This window comes from Primulina eburnea, chromosome 3 (genome assembly GCF_022965805.1).
Source record: "Primulina eburnea isolate SZY01 chromosome 3, ASM2296580v1, whole genome shotgun sequence".
Lineage (NCBI taxonomy): Eukaryota > Viridiplantae > Streptophyta > Magnoliopsida > Lamiales > Gesneriaceae > Primulina > Primulina eburnea.
In genome coordinates this window covers 9145751-9153141 of record NC_133103.1, presented here as the reverse complement: position 1 = coordinate 9153141, position 7391 = coordinate 9145751, and the positions used below count along the sequence as shown (strand labels likewise).

At 32.0% G+C, this 7391-nt stretch overlaps 1 pseudogene; it reads left to right on the top strand.

Moving 5' to 3' along the window:
* The first annotated feature begins 4101 nt into the window (after positions 1-4101).
* On the top strand, positions 4102-5925 carry LOC140826095 (uncharacterized; annotated as a pseudogene).
* The last annotated feature ends 1466 nt before the right edge of the window (positions 5926-7391 follow it).

Genomic DNA, 7391 nt, shown 5'->3' with positions numbered 1-7391 from the left:
GATCTGGACCTGATGGCTTGTAGCAGAAATCTGATGGGCCATAAATGGTAGAGTAGATGCTACCTGTGGGGGCAGTGCTCTCACAGGATCTCAGCCATCGATTTTACATGGTGATTAAATCTGGGTCTTTGATCACTTCATGAGGTGTATGTTTGTTTAAATCTGGACATTTGATCACCTCATGGGGCAGTGCCTCACAAGGTAGGGTGAAATAAACCCCATAAATCTAGTATAAGTTATTACTTTAATAATTTTTTTTTTAACATTAAGAATCTTTTCCAACTATCATATTTTTCTTTCTAACGTGTATATGACTCTTGGAAATTATATACGCAACATCTTGAAGATCAAATACAAATTTTTGAAAGATATTTAAAACATAAACAACTTACACGAAAAAATTAATTAAAATAAAAGCAAACCCAAGAAAGAAAATCTAAATAAATATATTAGCTCAGAGAAAGCATTTCTCTTGTGTGTGAAAATATATTTGAGAGTATGTACATTGAAATAGAATCATTTTCTCACAAACACAATCATTCACATATACAAGATATACGAACTTCAAAGTTTAAGTGAGTGATTCTTCACACAAAAACATTAATAAGTATGTTTGTAGTATTGACATAAAAGACATTATACACTATGCATATTATGATGTTGTTAGTTTACGAATCGAGAGTGTGACTAAGAGTTTGATTAGGTAAATGATAAGTCTTAAGTCAAAGTATGTTTGACAAATGAAAATTAAAGCAAAGTCTTCTAGTGAATTTGCCGAAAGAAGAAAAAGGTGACACATAAGTTGTTAATCTTTGAACTTACATATAAAACAAATCGTCATATTTTATTATCGCATTACTTACTTTGCTACTGTTTTGGTAAACATACTTGTGAGCATTTATATTTCTTAAATACCAAAATATTGGATATAAATAGTTTGATAATACTTCAACCAAACCGTTATTATTATTATTATTGTTATTCATTATTTTTTAAACTACTCCATATTTTTAAAATGTTTTTCAAAATATTTATTCTATTTTAGAAGGATTATTTTGACTTTTCTTCCCGTTTAATTTTAAACTAAACTCGATCTAATATCTAGGTGCTCGGTTCATTGTTCTCGGTTCATTTTTGACATCTAAAAACGAGCTGTTGTAGTTCTTTTAATCACACAATATTTTAAAATGTTCATTCACATCCCTCTTTACTCTAACCCAATCCTAACCCTAGCTTTGGGTGGTTGATACATCAAAATACATTGTTTCCCCTAACTTATTCGCATGTCGTGATTAGCAGCTTCAAGAAGGCAGGAAGAAGGCCTTTCAAAAATATATTATCCACTATTTAAGCCTTAGACGCTTTACGATTGACAATTGAATTATATAACTTATGTCAATATATTTGAGTTTTATTATTTTATACGAAATTAATTTAATGAGATTTTGTAGTTATATGATTATTCAAAACAACACAGTAATGATTTTTTTTTTTAAAAAAATACGTAGTCAGATTTTTAATTACTCCTAGATTTAACTAAAAAAAAAACACACGTAGTCATATTTTTAGTTACTCCTAGATTTAACTGACAACAACGAAAGACAACCTAAAATTTTTTGGTTTTCTCGATAAATGATAAAATTGCTCTTAAAAATAGTTGAAAACTAAGAGTGGGTCTCATGTGAGACCGTCTCACAGATATTAATCTGTGAGATGGGTCAACCTTACCCATATTCATAATAAAAAGTAATACTATTAGCATAAAAAATTATATTTTTTCATGGATGACCCAAATAAGAGACATGTCTCACAAATTCGACCTGTGAGATCGTCTCACACAATTTTTGCCGAAAACTGAAACCATGTTTGAACGAATCAATTTGATTTAGAGAAAGATAATTGACTTAGATAAGGATTCAGACGATTAAATTCAAATGATACTAGCTCATATTGATATATTTGGAATCAACAACAATTATTATCGAAATTATATGACTTTGTATGAAATGGATTTTATTTGAAATATACTTCCAAACAAGTAAATAATTTGAATTCATTATTTAATGATTGAGTCTCATGTGAGATCATCTCACGGATCCTAATATGTGAGACGGATCAACCTTATCCATATTCACAATAAAAAGTAGTACTCTTAGCATAAAAAATAATACTTTTTCATGGATGACCCAAATAAGAGATCTGTATCACAAATATTTGTGTGAGACCGTCTCACACAAGTATTTGCCTTATTCAATACAAACACAACATGAGATTTAACAGTATTATGTGAAAGGTTGCAATGTGCAAACGACACAAAGTTTTGGAAATCCGTATCCGCTCTAATAAAATAATATTATGGTGTGTTTTAAAAGGAAGCAGGTTGCCAAAAACTCAACAATTTTTTTAATTTTATTACGAGAGCGATGATATGATGTAAACAATTTTGTTTTGATATCTAATTATATAGGGATGGAGATTTTGGTTGTTGAAAATTATTTTAAATCATACACAATAATTAGAGCAAAGTGGTTATAATAGGATAGTCTAAGGTGGATATTTCATTGAATAAATATTATTATATTTCAGCACACATTACGTGTATTTCTAATATACTTTTTTTTTTATAGCAAATAGTTCTGTAAATAAATATATGTTTAAATTGGAATTTATTTTTATTTAATTTGATTTAATGTTTTTTGTTATTTTAATTGTCAATAAATTATATTATTTGTTAAGATTTCTGATTTTTTTTTTTAAATTTTACTAGAATAATTATGTAAAAAATGAGAGGTGAAATGAAACCTCTAGGAGTAGGTCTCATGTGAGACCGTCTCACGGATCTCAATCTGTGAGACGGGTCAACCCTACCCATATTCACAATAAAAAGTAGTACTCTTAGCATAAAAAACAATATTATTTCATGGATTACCCAAATAAAGATCCGTCTCACAAAATTTGACCCGTGAGACCGTCTCACACAAGTTTTTACCAACCTCTAGATATCTCATCTTTAATAAATACTGTTTCGTTTATGCATTGTTGCATACATGAACAATCAATTTTTTTAAATTTTAATAGTTTTGAGTTAACCCACTTATTGATAAATTATTTTAAATAAAGAATTTTTACATATTTTTTATATATAAAACTATGTACCATAAATTAAAAGGACCTCTTTGAATAATTTAGTTTAGTTATTTATATGTTATAGTTAAACTATTACGAGTAAATAACTGTTTTGGGTATATTTTTAGTTTATATTACCGTTATTCCTATGAATCTCGACACCCGTCACTTTTCATGTCGTGATGGCAATTGGTAGCCTATTGATACAGTTGTTTTCTTCACTTCAATTATATGGGAGGGAGCTTTTCCATATGGTTATCAACTTGTAACTAAGGATGGCTATGAAATAATACGATCTCGATCTTAATACAGATTCGTGAAACGTCATTTTTTTTTATTCTAGGCGGATAATTACAAGGTTAACTGTAAAAAAAAATTAAAAATTGGAACACCAAAATCAGTTGAATCTATATCCTCTCGATCTTTATAAGAAGAATAATATATAGAGTGAACGAATAGAAGAATATCTTCTAATGATAAAAAACTCAATGTAATTTCTTTGGTATTTCCTTTTTTTAGTAGTTGGGTCGTAAAGTTAATAAGGTTGGCTGGCCGGATTAGTGTTTACTTTAAAAAATGCAGGCCATCCATACTTTTTTTTTCACCACTAGGGATTTGAAATGGCTATTATTTATCTGAGTAGATATCTTGTGAGACGGTCTCAAGAATATTTATCTACCTTACCGATATTCACAATAAGAAGTAATATTTTTAGCATAAAAAATAATACTTTTTTATGGATGACCCAAATAAGATATCCGTTTCACAAAATACGACCCGTGAGATTGTCTCACGTAAGCTTTGTCTATCTAACATGTATTGAATAAAATTTTAAAATAACATAATAATTTATAAATTATGTTAGTAAAATAAATTGAAATCTTACACTCATTCAAGAAAATATTAATTAAAAAAAAAATCGAAATCTTGAATATTAATTAAAAAAATATTTGTTCTGATGGGTAGGCGACCCACACACACTTTGTTCATGTACAAGCACCACCTTCAAACATTGAAATAAAGGTAAACCACATCGCTCTTAATCATTCCAAAGGCAAAAGCAAAAGGGAAAAAAAGGGGGGGAACACAGAAAACAACTCCAAGAGGAAAAGGCAGCAGTAGAGAAATCAAAGGGGAGGATTCAGCAGGAGAGAAAGGGTTTCCAGTGCGAGAAGCAATGATGCAGACTCAGAAGACACTAGAGAGTCAGCAGTCTCTGATGCAATCTGGGCAGATTTCTGGGAGCTTGAGTTTTAACGGGGTTTTGAGTAAAGAAGACGAAGAGATGTCCAAATCCGCGCTCTCTACTTTCAGGGCTAAGGAAGAGGAGATTGAGAAGAAGAAAATGGAGGTTAAAGAGAAGGTTCAGGCGCAGATGGGCCGGATTGAGGAGGAAACTAAGCGCTTGGCCACAATTCGTGAGGTAGGAATTTTGGGTTTGCCGATTTCTTCAAGGAAGTTTCCAATTTTTGTGAACAGAATTGTGTTATTCGTATCTGTTTGTGGGCAAAAGGGTTTCTTTCTATTTTTGTGATTTCATATGTTCTTGTGGAGGAAAGCTTGTCTTTTTACTGTCATGCGCTAAACTTTGTTACCCGATTCTTGAATTTCTTGTCGCATTTTTGTTTGTTTAAATTCGAAAATGGATTTCAAGACTGGGTTAGGTAGCTATTGTTATTTGTGAAGCTGGTTATTAGCAGACAGATTAGTAGTATAATACACCAAAATTCTTGAAATTGCAATTAGTACTTGATTCATGTAATTTAGTATTTTATCTCTACCTGATTCCCAAAGATTCCCAACAGGGAACTTTGAGCCTGGTATTATTCTGATGAGTGGATTAAGTTTCTTGTCGAAGTCTGTTCAAAATACAGTCTCTAGTTTGGAGATTGTCAAGAATTCTGAATTATTATGTGTCAATTGACCTCTGTTTAACCGAATAAATTATTAGGAATTAGATGCGTTAGCGGATCCGATGAAGAAGGAAGTCTCGGTGGTTCGTAAGAAAATCGATTCAGGTAAACAAGGAGTTGAAGCCACTCGGGCTGTCTTGCCAGAAAAAGGTGAAGATATGATATCCAGTTTCTTGAATTTCAGCTTGTTGATCTAATTATCTTCTCCTGTAAATACGAAGATTCTTGAATTTTGATCTGTCTTCACAGGAAAAAGAATACAAAGAAGCTCTTGAATCTTTCAACGAGAAGAACAAAGAGAAAGTACAGCTTATCACAAGATTGATGGAGGTAAGAACGAAAAACCATGTTACTGGTTTGTTCCGGATTCGGATGACCGATCTTCAAACAAAAAAATTACTCCATTTTGAGTTTGAACTAATGTTGACATTTAAATTTGTTGATAAATCTTGCAGTTGGTGAGTGAAAGCGAGAGATTGAGGTTGAAGAAATTGGAGGAACTTAGCAAGAACATCGAAACATTACGCTTAACCTAACGACAACGACGACCACGGCACTCGATTAGGACCGATAAATGTTGAATGTGTGATGTATTTAATTAAGAAGTTATCCCTATTCATATATGTTTTGTGTTTTGATTGTATTTGTATGATTTTTACATGTTGGTTGGACTAGCTTTGAATGTAAGGCTTTCTAATTTTAGGAAGGGGGATTGGTTTCCTTAAAACAGGTTTGTAAGTAAAATTGGTCTCAAACTAAGAATACTTCTGATTGTTTTGTTTTTAGTATTTTTTTTTATTCTGTGTATTTATGTGGTCTTCAGTGTCTGAATTTATGCCAGTGGTGGCATTGGATTCCAGTGATATTTTACTCATTTCTTTTTTAACTTTACCGTTGTGCGAACTGGCATCCTATCTTCTATTATTTCTTCACTGTCTGATCTTTGGAAGTATGTTATTTTAAGGTTAACAAGATGCTATGTTCTTTATAACACTGTCCACTCGTTTTTACATTTATCTATATATGTGGAGTTCATTGATATCATATTGGGTTAAATATACATGCGTTGCGTGGATAAACCTATATTTTGAATTCCATCTAGGACAATTATTAAAAATACGAGAGAATCACTCGATCAGGTGCGAGGAAGAAAAAAATTATGTATGGCTTTTTCTATAGTTATGATTTGCCTATAAAATTTATTGAATCTGCCCAGAAGCTAGAAAATTTATGTTACGTGTTTAAAAACAGAAATGGGGGATCTTAGAGCATGTTTGCCCACATTTATTTTACGAGCTTATAGGGTAAACGTTTATATTTTAAAGATAAAAAGCTCTTTAAAAAGTGAGAGAGTAACCCCAATTTTATTTTCTTATTTTAGCATATTACAAAAACGAAATGGTAATATAGGCTACAAGAGGAAGCTTTAGATTTTCAAAATATGATACGATTTCTCACGAAATACGAGAGATATTCACATGATTCATAAACTTCAAGATTATCAAATATTTGTTAAGATTATAACATGAACCTAAATCAACCCCAAAAGCTAGCTCAAGGGGTGAGGATTGTCCAAGCTCATATATACAACTCTCAGGTTAATCATCCAACCGATGTGGGACATTTAACACACCTCTCTCACGCCCAGGAATGAACATCTGGAGCGTGGAGTTTACAAATGACCCAATTATGGGCAGAACGGGTGGTCCAACACATAACGGTGGAACCCGAGCTCTGATACCATGTTAAGATTGGATCGGTTGGATAAATAACCTTTGAGTGATATATATGGGATTGGACAATCCTCCCCCCTAGAGCTAGCTTTTGGGGTTGAGTTAGGTCCAAGTCCAATCTTAACAATATTTAATTTCACCCCTGCATAATAACACAAAAGTTTTTGTGAGATAATCTTATTTATTATTATAAATATGAGTAAGATTGATCCATCTCATAAAAGACCTACTAAGATAGTAATTGTTTTAAAAAATACTCGAAAATGATAGAAAGTAGAGATAACAATTTTCCCCAGGTTTTGGATACCATGGGGAAAACCTGAAATGGAGATGAGGTAGATGATGAAGATTTGATCCCTGTAATCTCCCCAAACCCAAAACCTGTGATCAAGATGAGTATGAGGGTAGGGATGAAATTCGAAAATGATGATGTGGATGAGAAACCCGCTCGATAGAAAGTAGGGATAACAATTTTTCCCACGATTTCGGATACCCATGGAGAAAACCCAAAATGGAGATGATAGAGATGATGAAAATTAGATCTGCAATTTTCCCAAACCCAAAAAACGGGGATCAAGATGGGTTAGAGAGTAAGGATGAAATTCGAAGATGATGATGA